Genomic DNA, 25877 nt, shown 5'->3' with positions numbered 1-25877 from the left:
AATATATAACCTAATTAAAATCAAAGCAAAAGTACACAGTAGAGCCAAGATTCAAACCTAGACAATCTCTTTCAATAATGTTTTTGCTCTAAAGGCACTTATAGTTACATTAGGATATAAACTTCAGCTCTTTCTAAAACTATGTCTATGTAATTATGAAGGCCATACAGCAGCACCCAGGCTTTGGAGTCACAGGCATACCTCGTTTCACTGCACTTTGCTTTGTTGCTCTTCACAGATGTTGGTTTTTTACAAACTGAAGGCAAGACCCTCCAGAGCAGAAAGGCTATGACTCACTTCACCACGATGCTCAATTCACTGCGGTGCTCTGGGATCCAACCCGCACTGTCTCCTGAGGTTGGCCTTACCAGCAGCATTGCACCCCACTTCTCTGAGCCAGACCTTCCTCATCCGCGCATGGAGGTGAATAGTATCTACTTCAAACTAAATGAGACAGGCTGTAAAAATATCTAAAAGTATCTGCCAAATAGCAGATACTCAATAAATGGCTTTGGGGGGGGGGATCCTCAAATATATTTAAAAAAATGTGTTTTTTGTATATCAGATATGTGTATATTTCTCTAAAGCACAGGACTTAGAAAAATATTAGCTGTGCTCTACTTATTAAGAGTACCTTATGCAATAGGTGGAATGCACATGTACAGGCATGTGTGTACAAGTGTATCACCTTTATCAAGTACTGCTTTTTCAATTAGTAGATATTTTCTAAAGAATAGTTTTAGTTTTACAGAAAAAAATGAGTGGAAAGTAAAGTCCCATGTTCCCTTTCTCACCCCCCCTCACCCCCCTACACACACACCCCTTCCCCTATAGTTAGTATCTTGCATTGGAGGCTACATTTGTTAAAACTGATGAACCAATGTTAACACAATATTAACAAAAGCCCACAGTGAACAGTAGGGGCCTCTCTTTGCGTTGGTCATTCTATGAGTCAGACAAATGCATAATGACGTGTATCCACTACAGAATCACACAGAACACTTCCACTGCCCTAAAAACCCCGTGCTCCACCTACTCGACCCTCCCTCTTCCAAATGTCATATAGTGGAAATCACACAATACGTAGTCTTTTCAGATTGGCTTTTTACCCTTAACAATATGCATTTAAGAGTCCTCATGTCATTTCTTTTTATCACTGAATAATATTCCACTGCCTGGATGTACCATAGTTTGTTTATGCACTCACCTACTGAAGGACATCTTGGCTTCTTCCAAGTTTGGATAATTATGGATAAAGCCATTATTAACATTCGTGGGCAGGTTTTTGTGTGGACGTAAGTTTTCAACCCATTTGGGTAAATACTAAGGAGAGTGATCATGGGATCATACGGTAAGACTACGTTTAGCTTTGTCTTTCATCCAAAGTGGCTGTACCATTGTGCATTCCCACCAGCAATGAATGAGGGTTCCTGTTGCTCCAAATCCTTGCCAGCATTTGGTGGTGGCAAAGTTTTGTAGTTGAGCCATTCTAATAGAGGTATAATGGTATATCACTGTTGTTCTAATTTTAAATTCCCTGATGACATGATGTGGGACATCTTTTCATATGCTTATTTGCCATCTGTATTTCTTCTTTGGTGAGGCATCTGTTCAGGTCTTCTCTCCATTTTTTAAATTGGGTTCTGTTTTATTGTTATTTAGTTTTAAGAGTTCTTTGTATATTTTGGATACCACTCCTTTATCGGATATGTATTTTGCAAAGATTTTCTCCCTATCTGTGACTTGTCTTTTCATCCTCTTAACAGCGTCTTTCAGAGAGCAGAAATATTCCACGTAATGTCTTGCAAAAAGTGTGATATAAAACTCAGGAAATTATTTACTCTCAAAATAAGTAAAAAAATAGAAAACTATAAATGTTAATACTAACATATGCAACGTCTCCAAAAGAACCTATGTAAAAATAGAACACCCAGGCTCTACCTCTCCATTATGACAGAACAATCACATGCCCACTGTGTTAACAACGGACAAGATAAAATTAGAAAAATACACCTCACTGATAGGACAAGAGGCTCAATTTAGGATAAATTATGTGAGATTTACAATTAAAGACATACTAATTAATTGCCTATTCTGTACCTAGTACTATGCTTGGTAGGTGCAGGGGATACAAGGATGAAATGAGGATGCACTTAGAGCAAATACTACATACAAATTCCTACTCCCCCTAAGTCCCTTCGAATAAACTAAACTTTCTCTACATAGTGGCATTCAGTTTCTGTAAAATACTAATATGAAAAGAATTGAATTTCAGTATTTTCCTCTGTATATTTTCTTTTATTTTCTGTATAAAAAAAGGGACACAGGCTAAACTGAAAAACTGATATATTACACGTACCTACACCAAATATCCAGCTGTTCATTCCTACCCCACAACGATGGAAAAGCTCAATCCCACCATATCATCTGAGGCCTAGCAGCACTGGGCTCAGGCCAAAAGGTCCCTTCTCAATTAACAGTTTAAACAAGGGTAGTACAATGGCTGCAATGCTAACATAAAACGCAGTATGCAAACTGGCTAAGTAGAACCAGAATGCTTTCTGAATATTTACTGTCAGCGAGCAAAATGGAGAAGATGTTATCATGTCCCCAATCAAAGAAAGTGGTAACAGGAAACACATCTTCTCACTGAAATAAAGGGACACTTGTCCTTCCCAATCCCTGACAGAACAGCTTGGTGACAGAACTGTATCATCCAGTCAGGTGGCTCATTTGGTCAAAGAATTCAAAGCTTCTCGACAAGTCTTTACTGAGCACCTATGATATGCCAGCTACTGTTCTAGGCACTTAGGATACATCAGTAAACAAGAGACAAAAATCCCTGCCCTTCTGGTTTAAGTCCGGAGGGGGGGGGGACAACCAAAAAACAATAAATGTAAAACTATGTAAAGTAAACAGTATGTCAGAAGGTATAAGGTGCTATGGAAAAGACAGAGCAGGTGACAAATGCACTCATGTACCGTACAGAGGGGAATGCAGTGGTAGACGGATGGTCAGTCCGCCCTGAGAAGGTAACATCTGAGCAAAGATTTAACATGGTGAAGGAGTCAGCCATGCAGATGTCTCTGGAATGAGCATTCCTGACACGGGAAGGAAGGCTGTGCCTGGTTACGCAGAAGAACAACACGGACGCTAGTGTGGATGGAGTAGGGTGAGTGGGAAGAGAAGGGCAGTGAGGACAGAGGGTGGGAATGACGGGCCAGATCACATAGGGCAGAGGCTGGCACACTTTTTCTTTAAAGGACCAGATAATAAATACTTTAGGCTTTTCAAGCCATAAGGTCTCTACAACTCAACTCTGCCTTTGTAATGCAAATATAGCCATAGGCTCTATGTGAACAAATGGGTGTGGCTGTGTTCCAATAAAACTTTATTTATGGGCACTGCAATTTCAATTTCATATAATGTTCATGTCACAAAATAACAATTTTTAATTTTTTTTAACCATTTAAAAATGTAAAAACCATTCTTAACCCACGAATCATACAAAAACAGGCAGTGGGTCAAATTTAGTCCATGGGCCATACACAGTTTGTCAACACCTAATAGAGGAAGTTACTTTAAGGACTGTGTGAGATGGGGAGCCCTGAGAGAGTTTTGAGCCGAAGTGACAATATCTGACTCATATTTTTAAAAGGTCACTATGATGTCTATGTTGAAATATGCAGTAGAGAGGGCAAGGGTAGAAGGAAAGAAACCACTTGGGAAGCTAAGCGATCAGATTCCGGATGTATTCTGAAGGTCACACAACAGGACATCCTAGCTGAATGGATGTGAGTGTGACTGAACTGGAGGCATCAGGAATGGCCTCAGAGTTTTGGGCCTGAGCAACTGAGTTAGGGAAGGTGCAGGGAGGGCAGGCTTGGGGACTGAGATCAGGAATTCCAATTTAGACATGCTGAATTTGAGATACTTATTAGATATCCAAGTAGGCAACTAAATATGAACCATGAGGTTAGACAGTTCGGATATAAATTTGGTACTTTTCAGTATATAGGTAACATGTAAAGTCACAAGGTCACCAAGGGAGCAGGCATACCAATGAATGGGATAAAGCAGAAGAGGCACAACCACAGTCACAGGAGTGGCCTGAGAGGTAGAAGAAAAACGAAGACTGCTGTTCTGAACGCAAAGTAAAGAAAACTTATGAGGCAAGCTCCCTGAATTAAAAATAGGAAAAGAGATGCAGCACAAGGATGGAAATCCTGAGAGTTTTGAATTCGTTTTATGACTAAGGATGTTTACAATTCAAAGATACCAATATCTGGAAGTCTTGTATATTACTGAGTCAAGCAGTTTTGCTATCCATGTTCTACCATTTACAGGAATTTATCCTCTGCTATACTATTCTCTCCCCACTTCAACCCATCTTTAGAGAAAACTTCACCTTGAGAACATCAGGTAAAAACCTTGAAAGGCTATTCATTACCTAAGTAACTGGCATTCCACTCAGATATTCAGTGTGGTACCAAGGTCCTCCATATACAACACTGATGTGACTTTCCCTGGCGTTTCTCTGACCACGACAGTCCCAGCCACAATGGGAATGCTGACCCCTCCCTGGAGCGCCTGCCCTGCACTGCCGCTCAGCTTTAAGCCCCGCCTTTCCCTTACCTGGACCACACCTCGACTTGACTGTCACTTATTGTTCCCAGTGTCCGTCACAAATCTATCCCTCCAGGAAAGCTTTACCTAATACTTGAATTTAATATAATTTCTTTCTTCTTTGAGCCATCCAGCACTTTGCAACTTCTTTTATGACATTTCTGTTATTCAGTTTGTTATTTTTATCATAAGCTCCTTATGTACCTAGTACAATGCCCTGCACTCAGGCGAGGCTCCAGAAAAATCTGAATTCAACTCTATATTTATCTTTCTTTACAGAGTGCCATAACTGCAGAATCTAGGAAGGTTCATCTAAAAGGTCACCCTCTCTTCCCACATATTTCCATGGCACTCATCATCACAGTGACTTATAGAGAATTTCTGACTTTTTCTTCCACAAGCACAAATTCCATTATTTGACTTATTTTACCCATCTTGGATTAATCCCTCAAACCCTCTCTCATTCCTTCAGGACTTTACTATTTAGCTCACTGACACATGTTCCCCTCTACTCATGGCATTATTCTTAGTAATTTCAATAACCACACAAATGACCCTTCTAAAACTCTGGCTTCTCCATTCCTTGCATTCCTTTCCTTCAATGTTCTCACCTTCTTTCCTACCTGAGATGCCCACTCCTCACGCAGGCCCATAACCTATTAATCCCACCCACCTTTCTCAGTCCCTCACCCTTTTCATGCCCTCATTTTTGTCCTTCTCCAACTGAAATTACACAATCCATCATTATTCACTCGCTCATACTAGAAAACCCCAACCTTCTCCTAGAAAACCCCAACCCTGGTTAAATCCTATCCTCTCAGCTATATCACTACCAGTAACCCTGGACAACTGAATGGGGGTGGGAGGGTAATACCACAACTGTGTTAATTCACCTTTTTCCTAAATTCATGGTCTAACCTCAAAAGGCCCAATAATCAATAGTTTGCAAATAGCAGTGGTACTGCAACCCAGGGAGATTCGAGAATGTGATGTGGCGTTTTCTAAATTTCACAATGGTGGGTAATCCTGGGCATTTGGTGCCCTGGGAATTAAACATCCTGCAATGTCCAAGGAGCACCACTGAGAAAAAATACATATTCATTCACTTTCCCACTTTTCTTCTCGTCTCTTCAAGCATCTACATATCCTTCCCATATCCTTACTCATCATCCTGCTTTCTGCATCAATCAAAATACCAATTTTGCTGCATCTTTTCTCATATATTCTACATTTCTTCCTGTTATTATGAATGAACTGTCCCAATTCCTGTCTAATCCAAATCTCTCAACTCAAACCCTGCTAGAGCTCATCCCCTTTTGCCTACTAAAGGATATCACTCCAGTAATCACTCCCTCTCCTCTCCTTCTCTCTCTTGTGTAACTTTCTTTGACCGCTTGCCTCTCTACAGCCTGATTCTCTGCCCCTTATAGGGCACACGTAATTCTTTGAGTTTACACTTTGGTTTCCATTTCCTCTGCTCCCATTCTCTCTTAAACTTACCCCCATCAGCCTCTCATCCAATGAAACAGCCCTTGTCAAGGTCCCCTAGCACTTCCATGTTTAATGCTATGAACAATTCTCAGTCCTCATCTCAGTCACCTCTCTCTCAGCAACAGGCGACACACTCACCTGTGCTCCCTACTTGAACATTTTACTTCCCTTGGCTGCCATCCAGTATGCCACTCTCTCAGGTTCTCTACTCGTAAGTTACTCTGCCATCTCCTTTCTTATTTCCACAACCTCCAAATGCTGGAGTGCCTCAGGGCTCAGCCCTTACACCTAACCTCTTCACTCTCTCCCTGGGTTCCATCCACGCTGGTATCCTTGATATTTCTCAAACAATTCACTCAGATTCCCACCTCAGAGCCTTTACACTTGCTAGTTTACCCCAGATAGCTACATAACTCTTTCTTACCTCTTCAGGTGTGTCTGCTCAAATGTCACCTAATCATTAGCCCACCCCCAATCACCCATTGCAAAATAGCAACCCTTCCTCCAGCACACCTCTAACCTGTTTCTCTCCACAGGGTTTGGCATATATCTTTGTTTTATGCACCTAGAACAATGCCTGGCACAAAGGAGAAACTCAAATGAATTTCTCAAAATGTTTTCTCATATAATATCACATTCAATGCTCACAACAGCCCTGAAAAGGAGTGGAAAAAAATAACTGGTATAAATTTCTTTTATAATCTTTTAAAATATGAAAGCACAAACATAAAAAGATGTTAAGTGATTTGTCCATGATCACATGTGGCAGGGCTATCCCTAGAACTGGAGTCAGGTCTCTGTCATCTTTTACAATTCACACCACTCTCTCCACAGGCAAATCAAAGAGCAGGTGGGTGTCTATTAAAGTTTTCAGTGATCTTTAAAAGTACAACTTGAGATCTAGGCCTTTAAATCATAATCAAACATGAACTACCACCTGAACTGTACTTGCCTCAGTAGTATTATTTTCTTCTCACTAACAGGCTGTGATAGAGGTCATCGGACTATCTTTAGAATGTACAGATCTTGTGACAATTCTGATCAAAAGGAAAATGGGGTAATGTGCCAAGAAACAGTTAAGTATTTAAGTATTCTCTGTCCTTCTGTGCCCACTGCAGCACACTTCACACCAAAGGGTAAACCAGCACCTTAGTAAACAAGCTTCAAAAGGTGTCTCTTGTTCTGAAAAGACTTTTTGTTGCCATTCTACAGAACAGGGCATGGCAAAGAAACCATTATCTGAAGAGAAAATGGACACGATTATTTCTCTCACTTAGCTTTGCAAAATGACCTCAGAACCTACAATCTACTTATAAACAATAATATTAAAAATCATCAATTTTAAAACAAATAGAAGTTGTTTTGTTTTCACCTTATCAAATTAATAAGACATTGACTGCAAATAAAATGCATAAATTCACCAACTATTATTACATCAATACATAAAATTTTTCATATAAAACAGTGCAAAAAATTAAGAAATACATTAGATTCTTCAGTGATATAATAATTTAATTTCCAGACTCTTGCCAATACTCATTCTCCTCTTTCTGGCATCCTCTGCCACAGTTGGAAACTGTGTATCTAGGTCAGAAAAGACAAGTAGCTTTTCAGAACAGCTCAATATCTTTGGCACAAGTGTTGATATTATAATTCAACCCTTTCACAAACTCCTTTTAAAATACACCCTGATGTAAATCACGAGATTAGTACTACTGATATTTATGAAAAGCCATTGGAAAAAATACTTCAATGCCAGGTTTAGAAAAGTGATAGAAGTAATGGACTTACAGAAAATATGAGACAGGCAATACAACATAATTAGTGTAAGAGCAAGGGATTTGGATCAGAAGATTTGCGTTCTAACTCCAGCTCTGCTACTCGTGATAATGAGCAGACCAAGTCTGAACAAATCTCAACCTTTCTGAGCCTCGATTCCTTCACTTATAAGAAAAAGGATTACACTACACCTAAATTACTTTTTAGGTACTGCCTGTTTAAACATGAATCTATGGTAAACCAAAAATCTGCAAGTTCACTTTATATAAAACAGGTTACATTGATTCTTTAAAAGTATGTTTTAACAATGTAATCATATTTTAAACATTGTAAATAAAACTAGAAACCAGGGGCCCACTGAGCGGCTCAGTTAGTTAAGAGCTCGCTCAAGAGTTTGAGCTCTGAACAACAACGGTTCGATTCCCAGCCCAAGCTGAGCAGCCACTGAGCTGCCAACAGGTGGCAGGATGGCTCAGCTTAAAAAAAAAAATTTAAAAAAAACAAAACTAGAAACCAGATAATTGGGGAAATTTGAACACTGAATACTTGATAACATGGAATTGTTTCTGGAGGGTGGTAATGGGTTTCTTTGGGGGAGATGTTCATATCTTTTAGAGATACAAATTATTTAGAAACAAAATTATATAAAAACCTGGGGTTTTCTTTAAAATAATCTACTTGTGGGGATGAGGGAGACTGAAATAAGATTGATCATATGTTGAAAATTGATGACAGGAAATTTTCTATGCATGAATTCGGAGGAATTCTCTCTACTTGTGTATATTTGACCATTTCCGTAAGGTTGTTAAACAGGGACAACTATACCAAGAATCTAACCAACCAACCTTTAATTTATTTGTTTTAAAATGAGATTTTCATACGTCATATTTTCTTCAAGCATATACTTCTTTAGAGAATTCATTATGTAACTGCACAAAACCAAAGCTGGTAAAATTATAAAAGGATAAAAGCATCTTGAGGAACAATTTCAGTAATAACTAATAGTCAAAGATGTGGATATCCTACAAGCAACAATACTATTTCTGGTTACATTATCTAGAATAACTCCCAACACTTAAACACAGTAAGACAACACCAATGTTCATTGCATCGCAGCACTGTTCATAATAACAAAATACTGGAATCCTAAAGGTCCATCAACAAAACAACAGAGACAAACTGTGCAGTTAATGAACTACAGTGATACATTTCATCATGCCTAAACTCGAACAATGGTAAAGTGAAAAAGCTAGTTGCAGAATAATATGTACAGAGTGATGCCATTTATTTGAAATTGCACAAAATAATGTTACATATAATTTACAGAGACACACATATCTTTTTTAGTATAAAAACATTTAAGGTAATGACAAAAAATCAGGAGTAGTTATCCCTGGGAAAAGAACACAACATGATCAGGGAGAAATACACACATGATACTTATCTGAGCTACAATTTCTTAGGGAAAAAATCTGAACCCCATTTGGCAAAACATTAGCTTGTAAAAAAGTTGTGTGTGGTGAGTATATAGTTATTTATTATATTCTATTTTGTCGATATGCCTGAAACAATTTATTATTTCAAAATACTTTAAAAATTATGTTTACATGTGTAAAATATTTGGAAACAAAAGAAACCTTGGTCCTCTTAAGCAGCAAACTATTGGGCTGTCAGAAAAGACATGATGCATTTTTACAACGAAAAAGACAAAATATGTCATGACTTTTCCGACAACCCAATATTACTTTAGCTCTGGTCTTAGCATTCAGGGATTATCAAATTTTTTATGTAAACTACATACTGATATTGGATAGAAGATATAAGAAAGCTCCTCCAGCAGAGAAGATCATTTTTTATTTCTATTTTTAAGTGGATTGAGATATATTCCGACATAGAATTATCCAGGGGTTATAACCAAAGAGGTTCAAAGTGTTAGAATGTAGGCTAAAGTCACTATCACTGTTATGAAGGTCCCAAAGCACTGCAGGGGGTGATACTGCCCAGAAACATTCTAATTTTAAGTAAAAAGTCAAGTAATACTTTTGTTAGGGGAGATCTATGGAAAGCCCAAGATGTTTCTCAAGTCTCTCTGACAGAATTCAACCTCCAAAATATCTCCCCTGCAGATTTTGTCAAGATTTGATTGTAGGCTTTGTTATGGGACGATCCAAAGAAGGCTTTCCTCTAGGGCAGAAGTCAGAAAACTTTTTTGTAAAGGGCCAACCAGTAAATATTGTAGGCTTGCAGGCCCTAAGTCTCTGGGGCAATGAATGAACTCTGCCATTGTAGGGTGAAAACGGCCAGACAATATGAAAATGAATGGGGATGGATATGTTTTAATAAAACTTTAATGGCATAACTGCCAATTCCTGCTTTACGCTCACAGTCTTTCTAGTGTTTGACTCAGATGCCAAGGGTGTCCATCAGCTCTCTCAGTTCTGACTGGGCCAGAACTCCCACTTCCCTCCCAGCTGTGCAACTCTGGTTTGTGTTCGTTCCCACCCGAGGCAGCCACTCGGAGAAATCACCTGGTCCTTCTCCTTCAGGGACAGCCCAATCCTCTGCCATGAATGCACAAGGGACCCACACATAAACATTTGGAAACCCATCCAATACAACTTCCTCTTTTCCTGAGTCCTGCCCAGAAGATTCTAGCCATTTTAGCTGTCCCACATTCTGAGTTCAGCAGTCAGGCAACCATGCTCTGCTTGGACTCCAGATCAGAAAATTGTTCCCAGGCAGAAAGCAGGGGCAATCATGGGGTTCATTTCATGAATTTCAAGGCCACAGGCCTCTTGCCCAAAACCTGAAAGAACTGCCTCATATCATGGTTGTCTATGGCAGGACCAGTTACTCCATCATATCCAAAAGCAGAAATTGTAGTCAATCAACATTCCAGTTTCTACTATATAAAGACCTCTGCTGGGCAAAGCTAAATCTGAAGCTATGGTGTAATCAAGGGCATTATGGTGAGAATAACCAGCCATTCATTCATTCATCCATTTGTCCTTCCAACAAATACTTACTAAAGCGCCCTGTACCAGTTAAGTCCTGACTTTGTCTTCAAGCCTCAGCATTAGCACAGCCTAAAGTAGGACTATAATCTACCCTGCATATCACATAGGTTTCAGGTAAGGATTAAGCTGAGAAAATACATATAAAAACACTTGATAAAGCACTACATAAATCCAACTTATTTTTGTGATGACAACACTCAAACCTTATCAGTAAAGCACAAGTTCGCCACGTACATTTTCCCTATAGCAGAGACAGCATGCAATAGGATGCCTGTAAAAGAACATGTTGCCTGTATGTGCATGTGCTCTGGAAGGTACGGCAATTCCAGAATTCAAATCTGCTAGAGAACAGAGTGCATATACAGAAGTGACAGAAGATATGGGTAACTGCCAAACAAATGTTGGTAACTAGTTGAACGAATAGCAGAATAGTATTTAAGAGAAGCACTTTTTTGAAGTTTAACATCAAGGTATAGAAAAAATAATTTTGAAATGTTTTATTATAGAATGCTTTAATATATTGGGTTGTCGGAAAAGTCATGATGCATTTTTGCAACAAAAAACATAGAAAAATACATCATGACTTTTCCAACAACCCAAAAAATGTATTTAGGCTAAGCTTATATATAATGGCTTTATTCCAACAATTTTAAAGTTCAAGAATAGAAGAATTTCTAATATAAATAATATATTCATATAACATCTTTTTACTACCTATCTAAATGGATCACAAAGGTCATGATCATTTTCTCACCAATAGTCATTATACAAAAAATTTTGAAATATATAATAAAGTCCAGAGAAAGGGTAAATCACTCAGGAAACATAGGCTGGTGAGAGTTTAGGAAAATGTCATTCTAGTAGACCAGTGAACCCTACCTCAGGTACCTGAGTTTAAAGCGTAAATGTGAATCCAGCTTTTAATAAGGGCTTATTTTCTACTGGGGGTTGGGGATGAGTAATGAGTAGTTATATACATTGGTATATTCTAAAATACTTCTCATTCTGCTTTCATTTTCTTAAACTATCTTCTTTCTTCTCTGTTATTCTACCACTGCAATCTCAGGCCTTTAAATAAATGTCAGCTGTAATGTTAACAGATATTGGCATATAAAATGGGAAAAAGAAAAGCAAACGATTCCTTAAAGATACAAGTGTTGACTATAAAATATGTCTGAGTATACAAAAATCAGTAACTTTTAGTCTTCAAAACCCACCCTAAAGAAAGTGAAAAGACAAGTTATAAACTGAAAAGTTTTTTGGAATACATATATCCAACAAAAGTATCGAAAATATATAGGGATGACTTAAAATAAAAAAAATAAAAAAAAACCAGGAGATGGAAAAAAAACAAAACAGAAAAAAGATATGAACAAGCATTTCACAGGAAAAAAAAAAGACCAATAAAAATGCAAAGAAATATTAATATCAAAAGTGATCAGAGAAATGCAATAAATAAGATACCATTTTACATCCATTCAAGCTGAAAAAATTTTGAAGTCTGACAATACCACGTGTATGGGCCCACAAGGTCTTTTATAGATTAACGGTGGGAAAAAAATATTTGCCATAATTTCCACAAAGTGAATAATCCCACATGCTATTACCCAGGGATTTTACTCCTAAGAAAGGAAGAGGAATATACACATGTGCAAGAGACATGTATTACTAGAATGTTCATAGCAAAACTGTTCACAATAGCAAAAACCTGGAAAAGGTGCAAAATGTCCATTCTCAGGAGAATGAGTGAACTCTGGTACATTAATATAATCAGCAAAGTGAAGGAGCTACAATGGCATGCAACAATATGGATAAATCTTAGCAATACAATAGTAAGTAAAAATACTAAGTCCCAAATAATTACATATAGAATCTTTTCTGTAAAATTAAAACCAAAATTAAAGATAGACTTACTAAGAATCCATAAACATGTGATAAATCTATACAAAAACAGAAAGCAAGGGGAAAGTGAATACAGAATTCAGGCTGTGAATTCTGAGGAGGGAAGGCATGGGGACAGGATGGTTGAGGGAACCTGTAAAGTCAGATGTAGGTGATTAAGGACCTACCTTTTGTTCTGGTGGTGGGTTCACAGGGGCTTATTAAATTAAAAAAAAATAAAACAGGCCCTACATGGGCCAATGAGAGCATATTATAAACAAAGATTATGGCTAATCCATTATCCAATTCTGTGCACATTATATCCAATTTTTTAAAAAGCTTCTTAGCCTGTTAAATTTTTTACATGATTGAGTTTTGGTCTTCCTAAGGTATAATTTTTCTATTTATGTTAAATCTACTCAACTGTAAACAACTGTTATACTATTTTCCTAATGTGGATAACTGAAAAAATATGAACTGCTGATATAGCATCTTAAACATTATTATATCAAAGTATAAGTCACATACTGTGATTTGAATCATGATATATTCAATACACTATTCATAAAACTTCAACTTACTAAGTACTCTTAGCATACTACATGCTGAAGAGGGAACAAAAACTTCCATGATCCATAGAAAATATCCTCCCTTTTTACAAGATGACTTGTTTCTCACCTAACCCTTAAAATATAGATGCCAACTTCAAAGAATCTTCTTACTCATAAGTGACACTTTCAAGTTAACCTCAGTATTTTTTCCAACCCTCTGTTCAGAAAAAGAATAAGTGCAAAACTTCTTCTATAATGCAGATTTTCTTAGTTATTGGAAAACTTAAAATTAGGGTTTTCATAACAACTAACTCAACCACTTAGTAAACAAATGCCTGTGGTATATATGTAACACTTCAGGAAAAAAATAACTATAAAAACAATTTGTTCTACTCATTTTCTGCATTTTGTAATTTCCAATTAATATGGTATTTATAAAAACAATATATTCACCTACCTCTGACAGAGGTTTGTGAGGAAAACAGTATCGTACAAATAACTGATAAACACTCATGAAAAGTGATCTTCATTGTAAAAAACGTTTCCTTGTCTGAATTTCCAGTGCGAAACAAACTTCAAACTTCTAAAACGATATACTTATTAGCTGGAAGCTTTAAATTGTCCAACCATCTGGATAATACTAAGCCCCCCATGGGGGGGGGGGAAGAGGGAGAGAGAGGAAGAGAGGAAGGGAGTGAGGGAGGGGGACAGAGAGAGAGAGAAACAAGAAGACCAAGGAACACAAGTAATGATGTGAAAATGGATTCAGTTATTTTGTGAAGTGTTATTATTTACCTGTCAAACACTCCCAGATCGCCTACAACATTTTCCCAAGATAGAGCCCTCACATCACTATCCAGGATATTACCCTCAAATAAGTAGGATAAGAATATTAAAGGCAATATAGAAATATTTCCTACCTGCATTATCACTTGGCAGATAAGACACCAATTAGTGAATAAACTTGTCTTAATACATATACGCCGACATGATACAAAACAATTCTTATAAAGCACTACACAGCGTAAATTCAGTATCATAGACAAAATCAATCCTGTGTTCAAAGTCTTACCATTTGATAGGTGGAAAAACAGACTCAAACGCCTCTTACAAAATCACACAACTAGTAAATGGCAGAGATTAAATGCCAATTCAGGTCTGCTGATGGACTTGTATTCACAGAAAGCTAAAGAAACAAAAAAATAGAAGTCAGGAGACGAGGGCTCTAACTGTAATGTTGGAATGGCCACTAACAGCCATAAAAGCCTCTCCCCCGGCCCTGTGGGTTCTGCTTCCTGAAATAATACCCCCCACCCGATGTGCTTCACAAAGCTACTGTGAGGATCAACTAACTGTCAGGAAGTATTTTGGAAAGTACAGCGTTATATAAGCAGGGGAGAGATTACCCTTCTAACCTAACCAATGACAGTCCTGAACTCAAGGGACAGCAATACAATACCATGAGTTTGTCACGGGTGTTTTTTCAGCCTACAAAAAAGTCTGCAATTCAAGAAGAATCCTGAGACTAAGTCTCAATTACTCAGTGTGTGAACATAAACGGAAAAATACAACCACTTATCAAAACGTCATCGTTTATAAGACAGAATAGGCTAAATTCTCTCAGCCTGAAAAAAGCCTCTCCACCAATCCCCATCAGTAATAATGATGATGCCACAGTAATAACAGCAAGTGCTTGCTGTGTACCAAGCACTCGGCTAAGCATTTTACATGCATTACTTCATTTAATCTCAAAAACCCTCTGTGGGAGCTACAAGTACATCAGTTTTACAGGGGAAACAATAGTCTAGAGAAGTAAAGTAACTTATCTGAGGTCAAGCAACGAGTCAGTGGGCAAAGCAGGATTCAAACCAGACCACCCATCTACAGAACTGGAGCTCTTCGTAACTCACAGCTATAAAGCATCTGCCCCAAACGCCTACCCATCTCAAATGCCACCTCTCAGGAAGCCTTCCCTCATCCCAGCCAAAGTGTAAAACTAAGTCTCCCTTCAAAGCACCACTTCATACCCTCTCTGGTGACACCTCTACCTACCTATTGTATACATTATGAATGAACAAACATGAAAATATATTAACATTATTAGGAATCTTGACATACATACATACACACACACACACACACACACACACACACACACACACACACAAAAGCACAAGCATGTAATTTATCTGAGTCTTGGGTTCCTCATCCCTGAGGAACAATCTACTTCAATAAGATGTCTTTTGAAACTAAACAAGAATTTCTTTAAAGTGCTAAAGAAACATTATTTGCCCCAAACCATAGGGTAAGTGACAGAGCCAAGATACAAATTCATGTTTATGTTTAATAACCTACGTTACTAAGCAAGCCACCTGATTCCAAAGCCCAATGTTCTCCGTACTATCTACATAGCTCACCCAATCATTTGGCCTCTCTGGTCTTAATTCTTACGGTTTGAGGTGGGTAGGGACCAGAACCATGCCAATTCCATTTGCTATTCAGTTAATATTTATTGTAACAAAATTATAAAAACTCAACAAATACATTGTTGATAATATTCTAAAACTCCATGAGAGAGAATGCTCTCAGCTTCCAAGTGGGATTTCCAGACTCTCATCTTTCCACGGCACAAAGTTAGGTCTACTCCACCCACTCCATCCCCAATAATGGTGAAAAAGGATTTCTCAAATCTGATTTCCCGTTTTTTTGCTGGAAATTAGACTCAAGCAAGCTTACTCAGTAACCCATTCTCAGAAATAAGATGCCTAACTCTTGAAATGAAAATTTCAAAGTACCATCCTTAACTTCTTACACTACCAACCATGCACTTAGCTTCAACAGCACCTCCCCTGACCTCAACAGCATCCCAACCCTCTTTGCCCAGTTTGAACTGAATTAATTAGCCCTCCCATATGCTCCACTGCACTAGTTTTGCCTTAATGTTTCTCCACTTACCACATACTCGTTGAAGGCAGATACTGTGTTTTGTTCTTGCTATATGTCTCGTATGTACAGGGCCTGGAGAGCAAGTGCTCAAATATTTGTCAAATGAATAAATGACTGATGACCCAATTAGGACTTTGTCTTGGTACTTTTGATGGGACATGCGACCAGCTCCTCATCATTCTCCATAACTGTAGCCTTATCACAGACAGTCTTGCCATAGAGATGTCTGTACCAGGCTCTAGGCAAGTAGGTGCTATGAGCACAGCTACTATGCACCCTTTGGTTACTGAGAAGCAAATTCAAGCTCATAAGAGTGTGCTTCAACTGAGATGCTGACATCATTCTAAGGGTGCTTTATTCCCAGATAATTCATTTAAGGAAACTGCCCACATAATCAACAAATACTGCCGCCTATCACACACAACTACATGACCAATCTTATAAAATGATCGCCTTGATAGTTCAGCCTTCCTTTTTGATCCCCCATGTTCAGAGTGTACAAGACACTTTAATCCTCTAACTTAATATTTACATCAGCCCTACAAAGTGAACAGTGTATAATCAGTCTCCATTATAAGGTTGAGAAACTGAGACTCAGGTGGTTGAGGAACTCATATTATCCACAAGGGCAAACCTGTCATTTGAACCCAAATCTGTTAGGTGCCAAAACCTACACTAAAGAGCCTTCAAGTAAAAGATACCTGCCTTATCAGCTTCAAACAACTAAAAACTGAGCTAAGAGGTCAGGAAAAGACAATCATCCAGTAACTTAAAATGTACAGTCAGGTTTTCCATTCAGTAGTATACATAGATACAAATTCAACACAAAAGATAAAAGGAGCTTCAAGAATCAAAACTGTCATAATGAATAAGAATTATACAATCCTAAACAACACTGTCATGAAAAAACTTAAGTCACTGTTAGAAGTTGGCTTTTTTCAAAACAGTTATTCAAAATGATGGAGTGGAAGGATAAAATGCCCATCTGTTAGCAGGGTGGTTAAAGGTTAGGAAAGAGACCAGAAAGGAAGAGAGAAACAAGTCTCATTCCAAGAATAACAGGCCATATGCAAAGTTACTCCCTTGCCAATTTATAAAAAACACTAAGCATATGGAAAAATTGAAAAAATGTGACAGTATCTACAGGAATTCTTTTTTTAAAAGTTGCCAATTAAAACAAAAAGGTTCAAATTATTAGTAATTAGACCACAGAATATCTGAAATACAATCTAAGAAAGAGCACCATGTGTCCTTCCAGGCTTATTGCACATGCACTGAAAGGCAATTTCTCTAGCGAATCATTCCAATTCATGTGTGTCCACACGATTCTTAATAAAGTCACTAACTAGATAAAGTTAAACCTCACTTAAAGTTACAATTAGCTACTTGTTAGGTTATTGTCACAAAAGCAGGTACCTGATTTAATGCTATTCTAACTTTAAAAGAAATATATATACACATGTAAGTAGTGTCCATTCTTAAATTATTTCCCCTTCTCCTTTATGACAATATTTGAAGACACTGGCATTGTCATACTGTAAATCCACACTGCTTCTCTGATACGTTTGCTTTTCAACTTCTTAAAGATTAATGAGACATCACTTAAATGCATTTCTAACCTGTCAGTCCTGATGCTTCAAAGGCCTTATACAATTTCCCTTGGAATAAAATTTTAACAGAGAAGGCAGTTTTTTATTCTTTATACCTATGGCGGAAGCTTAATTAGCATCCTCAAGTTACACACAATTTCCTGAAGAGACCAAATTAAACAGAGCCCAGAGATAATGTTTCTAAATTCAGCAACCAGCACAATTCCTACATCTTTCCTCTGGCATCTTTATAGCTCCATTCTATGATACACTGTTTCAGTACAGATTTAACTTACCTCCTTCCCTCTTTTCTGACCACAGATTTTTAACATAGAATGTCTTCTTCACTATTATTTTTGCTGATAAAATGAATTAACTGAGGAGTGGATTAGGAAAGATATATAATATGTAATCACAAAAATAATGCAATGGGGAAATAAATAGCCTAAGTGAATTAATATAGCTTATCTATACATTAATACAACTTTAAAGATTTTTCATTCCCTATACCTAGGGTGCAGAGGTATGAAAATACCATTTGGTTAATCATATCTCTCCTATACACCTTCTATTGGTGACCAGAATTGTGATTAACCTTGTGCCAGGCACTCGTTACTAACATGCATAATTTCATTTAATAATAACACTAATAATAAAAGCATGCCTAACATGTAGCTTGTGCTTACTATGTTCCATGCACTGTTCTAAGTAAACTGAACATATTAATCCTCACAACAATCCTATGAGGTACTATTCTTTTGAATTCATAAATGAAGCTTTGAAAAGTTAGTTAGCTTACTCACAGTATAAGTGAGGAAGTGACAGAGCCATAATTGAAATATGGGTTGGAATGTGGATTCGAGCCAAGCTTTTACCCTCTAAGTACTGTATTTTGCCGTGTATAATGCACTCCCATATATTTTTGGCCCAAACTTTCAGGGGGAAAAAAACTTTCATTTTAATTTTTTAATTCAAATTGTTATTTGTTTACTTTAGGTACTTGTTTTGGTATTATAAAGGAGTTTTAGCATTTATTTTTTAATCTATTGTGGTACAAGAAATTTCATGTAACAAATAATTACAAAACCCAAGAACAGATACAAGTACAAGAAATTTTATGTACTAGTGACAAATTTATAATATTTATGCATCATAGAAAACCAAGAACTCTTCATTGTTGCAAGTTCATCGTAAATTTAACAAAACCAATGATCATATTTCAGGGTATTATTTTGCATACGGATATCGTTATTGATTTCTCGAGTTACACCTGTAACTCATAGGCATAAATTAAAAAATTAAAAACATTTATATAGATACAGAATTAGTATTACCCATGTATAATGCGCATCTTTATTTTTCAGTCACAAATTTGGGCCAAAAGGTGTGCATTATACACAGCAAAATATGGTAATACTTTCCACTATCATTATACCGCCCCACCTCCAAACAACTAAGGACTCCCTGGGACCTAAAAGATAGAGAATAGGAATTTATGGTTCCTACTGAGGCACCACCTCACATACAATTTTATCTCTAACATTTATAAACTTCAGCTAGAGCTAAATGGACCTTGCTGCCATCTCCCAAATCTTCAGCTCTCCATGTCTTTTTTCATGTCCTTTACCCCTGCCTAAAACAGCCTCTACGATCTCCACCCTCAACAAATTCTGCCCCGGATTCAGACAAAGTTCCACCTTCTTCACAGGACATTCTCTGACACTTCCAGCCAACTGTGAAATTCTCTTTGCAGAAACTTCAGTAATTACTGCAAGCTATCACCATTTTAGCTATTAATCATATACTGCCTTCATACAGCAACTTGAATGTTTTTGGCCTGCTTTTCTCCAAACTATAAATTGGGAGTCAGAATTATGTCTCAAAAATCTGGTATCTACCTCAGTCCATAGCAGTGTTATACATGTAACAGGAGCTTGATAAATGCTGCTGAATAGATGAATATGTACTTTTATTTAGTGAGAAGCAGTAAGGTAAAGTGTTTCAACAAAGTATAGGTATTGATGTCCGAGAAACCTGAATTTTAATCTACCATTTGCTAGCTGCTTGACATTGGCAAGTTATCCTGAGTTTCTAATCTCATCTATATGAACAAAAATAAAACCTATATCTCACTGGATTTTTATAAAATTTAAATGAGAGAAAAAAAGATTACCTCCAAAGAAGAGACAGACTGACAGTTCTCAATATTTACAATGGAAGCCAGAAAGCAGGGGAATGGTTATCTTCAACGTGCTTAAAGGAAGTAACTGCAGATCACAGAATTCTAAACCCAGGGAGTATATCCTTCAGGAGGGAATGCAAATAAAGGCACTTTCAGAAAAACAAAAACTGAGTTTGCCACCAGCAAACTGTACTAAAAGAAATTCTAAAGGCTCTTCTAAATTAAACTTAGACCTGTACTAAAAAAAAACAACTTCTAAAGGCTATACTTCAAGCAGAAAGAAAATTAGCAAATACAAAAGATCAGAGATTGAGATAGGAAAAGAACAAAGTGATAAATATATGGGAAAATCCAAATGAATATTAAGTTATAAAATTATATAAAATAACACATTGACCTTTGGGGTTTAAGTATATAAAATAAAATACACAACTATAATAGCATATAAACTGAGATGAGGGTAAAGGAAGTTAAAGTGTTCTAAGATGCACACGAGTATATTGTCAGGATAACAGGTAATGGTATCAATGAACAACATTCTCTAATAAGTCATAAGATGTATGACTGGATTTTCTAAGAAAACCACCAAAAGAACTGAAAGACAGTAGATATTCCAAAGTAACTGAGGTGAACTGATTAATGAAAAATACCCCCAACACAATGCCACACCCTTTCAAGATAGGAAGCAGTAGCTTTGCAAAGATGAAGAAACCAAGACTTAGCAGAGCTAAGTGACTATTCCAAGTTAGGCAGGGCCAGGTTTTGAAAGCAGGTCTCTCTAGTTTCAAAATGTGTAGTTCCATGATGTCATCTTCTTGGTGGAGAAAGCAAAATGATCAAGTGACAAAACAATGAAGAGGTAAGTTTTTTAAAAAACAATGGTAGTAGAGAGAATAGGTTGGAGAAAGAAAACAAGGGAGAGAATTTTAAGAAGAGAGCACAAGGAGCTGAGCTGGGGGGACCACTGGGTCTCCTGGTCCTGCCTGTGTTTCATGCCAGAACCTCTCCCCGCCTCTGGACTGTGGCTGTGACCCACAACTGTCCCCGCTGAGGGGTCCCGCCCCCTTCCTGCCATGACTCCAAGTCCTTCCACCCAAAGTCCCTCTATACACCCCAACCACACTGCCACCCACTTCCCACTACACATGGCAGTGATGGGGACAGTAGTGAGCAAGAACTTGACTGGTAACAAGCTGTGAGCCCTCAAACAAGTCTCTTCATCTCCTTGTGCCTCAATTTCCCCATTTGTAAAAGGAGCAGATTAGATCAGAGTCGGCAAACTTTTGAGACGGAAGAGCTGCCAGGGGTCGGCAAACTGCGGCTTGCGAGCATGTTGCTCCAAAGTAAAATTGAAAATGAAAATAAAACTATCATAGCTTCATTTATAAAATTTTTAAACAATATTATTCAGATAATGGTGATTATGTAAAAATATATTTATGGTTCTTCAATAATTTTTAATTTGTTGTGAGGGACAGGGTTGGCTCTTCCAGGGGTCGGCAAACTTGTGAGATGGAATGTACCCAAAGAGCTGCACGTGGCTTCGGAGCCGCAGTTTACCGACCCCTGGATTAGATGATCACTTTAGACTTCTTAGGCTCTCCCATTTTATTAATCGATGAATTTTTCAAATCCACCTTTTATTTTGAAAAATTTAAAACCTATAGGAAAAGTACAAGAATGTTACAATTAACACCTGTATACCCTTCACGTAGCTTCATCAATAGTTAACATTTTGCACATTTGCTGTACCTGCTTTTTGTGGAACCTTTTGAAAGATGAAGACATCTTGATTTTGCCGCTAAACACTTTGTTGCATCGCATAAGAATAAGGGCACTCTCTCTCATAACCACAATACCATCATCACACCCAAGAAAATTAACGATAACAATATCCAAAATATAGGCCATATTCAATTTCCCCTAAATGTTTCCAAAATTACTTTAGTAAGTTTATTTTCCAATCCAGGATCCAATCAAGATTCACACACATTGCAGTTTTGTCACTTGAGTCTTTTAAGCTAGAACAGTTTCCTTACCTTTGTTTTTGTTTTGTTTTTCACATCAGTGGCTTTTTTAGGAGTCCAGGTCAATTGTCTTAACAAATGTCCCACATTACAATTTTTCGGATTGTTTCCTCATTTCTGGCAATAATATGACCAGAAGTGATATTACAGAGTTCTACCTGCATCAAGTCAGGGGTACCTGACATCTGCTCAGTGATCCTATGTTTAATCACCTGGTTAAAGTGAAAATGCCAGGCTTCAATACTTTAAAATTATTTCCCCTTTTGTAAACAATAAGTAATCTGTGATGAGATACTTTGAGGCTATGTGAATATCCTTTATCTTAACAACTTAACAATTTCAGCATCAACTGCTGATGCTTGCCTGAACCAAACTATTACATTGGGGATGCAAAAAAAGTGATTTTCTAATTATGTCATTCCTTCTACGGTACATTTATTTTCTGGCAATCTTTGGGGGGGGGGGCAGAGATCTCTCTCTCCCCCTTCTCCCAGCCCACCCCCTCTCTCTCACTATGGACTGATAAGATTATTTTTATTTTTATTTTTATTATTTTTAAGATTTTATTGGGGAATTTGGGGAGGGGAACAGACAAGTTGCTGTCCTTTTTGCTCTTCAGTCTAGTTGTGGAGGACGTTGCTTCACTGGGCCACGTTGGTACTATCATTGCACTCTTCCCGAGTGAGGCAGATTGGTCGTCGGCCATTGGACGGCCGCTCACGGCAGCTCTTGGCAGCTCACACTGGCTGCCGGACGCTCACACTGGCTGCCGGCCACACAAGGTAGCTTATGGCAGCCCACTGTAGCAGGGGTTGCAGCCTATGCCATCGCCAGTGACTCACGGCAGCCCAACTCCAGGTTGAGCCATTGTTCACCATCTTAGCTATAGAGGGCAGTGTCACTGGCCCTCATGTGGGATCCGAACCGGGGCCCTGCTGCTCAGAGCTGGTGTACCAAGCCAACTCTTTTTTTTTTTTTAAGATTTTTATTGGGGGGTTGGGGGGATGGGAACAGCACTGGGAATTGGGGGAAGGGGAACAGACAAGTTGCGGTCTTTTTTTGTTGTTGTTGTTCTTCAGTCTAGTTGTGGAGGATGTTGCTTCACTGGCCCAAGTTGGCACCATCATTACGCTCTTCCCGGGTGAGGCAGATCAGTTGCTGGCTTCTGGACAGCCGCTCACTACGGCTGCTGGCCGCTCACGCTGGCTGCTGGCTACATACGGTAGCCCATGGCAACTCACTGCCACAGAGGTTGCAGCCTATGCTGTGGCAGGCGACTCACGGAAGCCCAGCTCCAGGTTGAGCTGTTGTTCAGCATCTTAGCTGTGGAGGGCAGTGTCACTGGCCTTCATACGTGGGATCCGAACCGGGGCCCTCTGGCGTCCCAAACCAGTTCTTAACCATCGCAACACTCGGCTGGCCCCCAAGCCAACTCTTAACCAACACACCACTAGGCTGGCCCATAAGATTATTTTTAAATTCAATGTCTATTACTATCATTCTTTGTTATGATCCAGTCTCACATTCAGCCAGTGGTAGACTTTACAAGGGAGTTCCTGTGTGCTTTGCACATGAACTGCTAGTCTTTGATACTCCCTTGCTTTTTAACACAAGATGGCCCGGGCTCAGCACTTTTCCTGCCCCAAACCTGGTACCAGCCTCATTTCTCCACGGTTCCCTTTAGTGCAAAATGGTACTGAAAACCCGATTATCTAGGCACTGGGTATGCTTATCTCTGCCGAATGCCATTGCTCTGGGCCTTTCAGTGGCTAGGGCAAGTAAATATATTTATTTTATTAAATCATGAGCTCATATTGATATTTCCAACTCAGATTTTATATTACAAGGTTTTTTCTTCTTGGTTTTACTTCTCTTCCACTAAAAATATTTATTCTTAATAACATTAATTTATATATATGTGTTTTATAATTAACAAAAATTATCAACAGGAGTTTAACATCTCTTTGTGACATAAGCCTTCAGAGACAAGAAGCTTCATGCCACTTTATAAATGTCTTATTTTTTATTTCTGACACAAAAAGAACAAACTCTGTCACATCACCATTGTTCCCAATATACCATTCACTTCTAATTCCAGTCAGATCACTGGGTCCTCTCTGCCAAAATAATGTCGATTGTTCATTATTCTTTTTTTCCTATGCAACTATCACTGAGCATTTACTATGTATATCCTATATTCAGCAATTAATACTAGGAAGGCAGAAACAAATAAAACATGGAATCTCATGTCAGAGTCAATATAATAGAAAGAGACATACTACTGATTCGGTTGATTCAAACAACTGACAGAACAAAGATGTCAAAAAGATGTGACCAACTGGAACTCACAGGTACTGCTGACAGTAGTGCTAAGTGGGAAGACGACTTGAGAAAACTCTTTGGCATTCTCTCCTACAGCTGAACAAACACATAATCCATGGCCCAGCAATCCCCTCCGTATTATATATATATATATATATCCACAGAGATGTGTGTATGTGAAACCAAAACGCAAGTGCAAGAATGTTAACTGCAGCACTTACGTGTATTGGTCAAAACTGGAAATAACCCACATGTCCATCAGTAGTAGAATGGACAGTATTATTATTATTATTTTAAGATTTTATTGGGGAATTGGGGGAGGGGAATAGCGTTGGGGAATCGGGGAAGGGGAACAGACAAGTTGCTGTCCTTTTGTTCTTCAGTCTAGTTGTGGAGTACATCGCTTCACTGGCCCATGTTGGTATTATCATTGCGCTCTTCCCAGGTGAGGCAGATCAGTTGCCGGCAATTGGATGGCCGCTCATGGCAGCTCACGGCAACTCACAAAAGCTCATGCCCGCTGCCAGCCAGCCCCACTGCAGCCTACGCCATCGCAGGCGACTCACAGCAGCCCAGCTCCAGGCCGAGTTGTTGTTCACCATCTTAGCTGTAGAGGGTGCAGCGTCACTGGCCCTAATGTGGGATCCGAACCAGGGCCCTGCTGCTCAGAGCTGGTGTCCTAAGCCAACTCCCAGCCAATGCGCCACTCAGCTGGCCCAGACAGTATTATAATCATACAAAAAAACAATGTGAAATCAACTCCTGCCACACACAAGAACGTAGATGAAGTTCACAAATATTGAAAAAAATCATACACACATAACATAACATACAGCTTTTTAAATTTCTTTAAACACGCAGATGAGAAAGAAGTTGACAGGGTGGTAAACTAGCATTTATTTACATCCTATTAAGGAGAAAGCACCTAGTAAGTTCTAGACACGTGGAAACTATTTGATTTCATCACAGCCACCTTTGGAGGTAGGCTTTGTGGCATACATGTGTCATTTCTTTTAGCAGTCCCACATCTGAACCTGCTTTATTTTGGGGAATCCCCCACCGTATGAGGCAGAGCAGGCAGAGCCCACCTCCAGAGTGTGATTCAAAAGTAATGACTCAAAGAAGCTGGGTCCTCAGAGAATCCACCCGTTCTGGCAAGTGCCAGCAGTACAGCAGCTGCATTTGGTTCCCGAGACAGCAGTCTACTCAGTGTCTAGCATCCCGACAGTGTTGGCAGTTCAAACTCCAGTGTTTGTGCGGGGATAGTGTTCCTGGATGCAGACTTCTGAGACTGTCTCTCTGGCCCTCTAAGAGATTCTATGTGCCACCTAATAACATCCTGTGTATGAGTTCCTTACCAGGGTCAATTTCTGTTGCTTGCAACAAAGGCTCCTAATACCCCACTTGATAGATGTGAAAAAAGACTCACCACATTGAAAAACAGTTCAGCAGTTTTTTAATAAGGT

The 25877-nt window shown here is 38.5% G+C and overlaps 1 protein-coding gene across 5 annotated transcripts in view; it reads right to left on the bottom strand.

The window, feature by feature from the left end:
- STRBP (spermatid perinuclear RNA binding protein) overlaps positions 1-25877 on the bottom strand; it is a 130783-nt gene that overhangs the window by 69582 nt on the left and 35324 nt on the right. The window contains exon 2 of one of the 5 annotated variants that reach the window (XM_019658791.1): positions 14418-14531. The exons of the other annotated variants lie outside the window; for them this stretch is intronic. The gene's annotated coding sequence lies outside the window, so the exon portion shown is untranslated. The remainder of the gene's footprint in view (positions 1-14417; positions 14532-25877) is intronic. 5 annotated transcript variants of the gene reach the window in all.

The sequence above is a fragment of the Hipposideros armiger genome, unplaced genomic scaffold, assembly GCF_001890085.2.
Source record: "Hipposideros armiger isolate ML-2016 unplaced genomic scaffold, ASM189008v1 scaffold_290, whole genome shotgun sequence".
NCBI classification, from domain to species: Eukaryota; Metazoa; Chordata; class Mammalia; order Chiroptera; family Hipposideridae; genus Hipposideros; species Hipposideros armiger.
The sequence above is the reverse complement of the archived record's forward strand: the minus strand, read 5'-3'. Positions and strand labels throughout refer to the sequence as shown.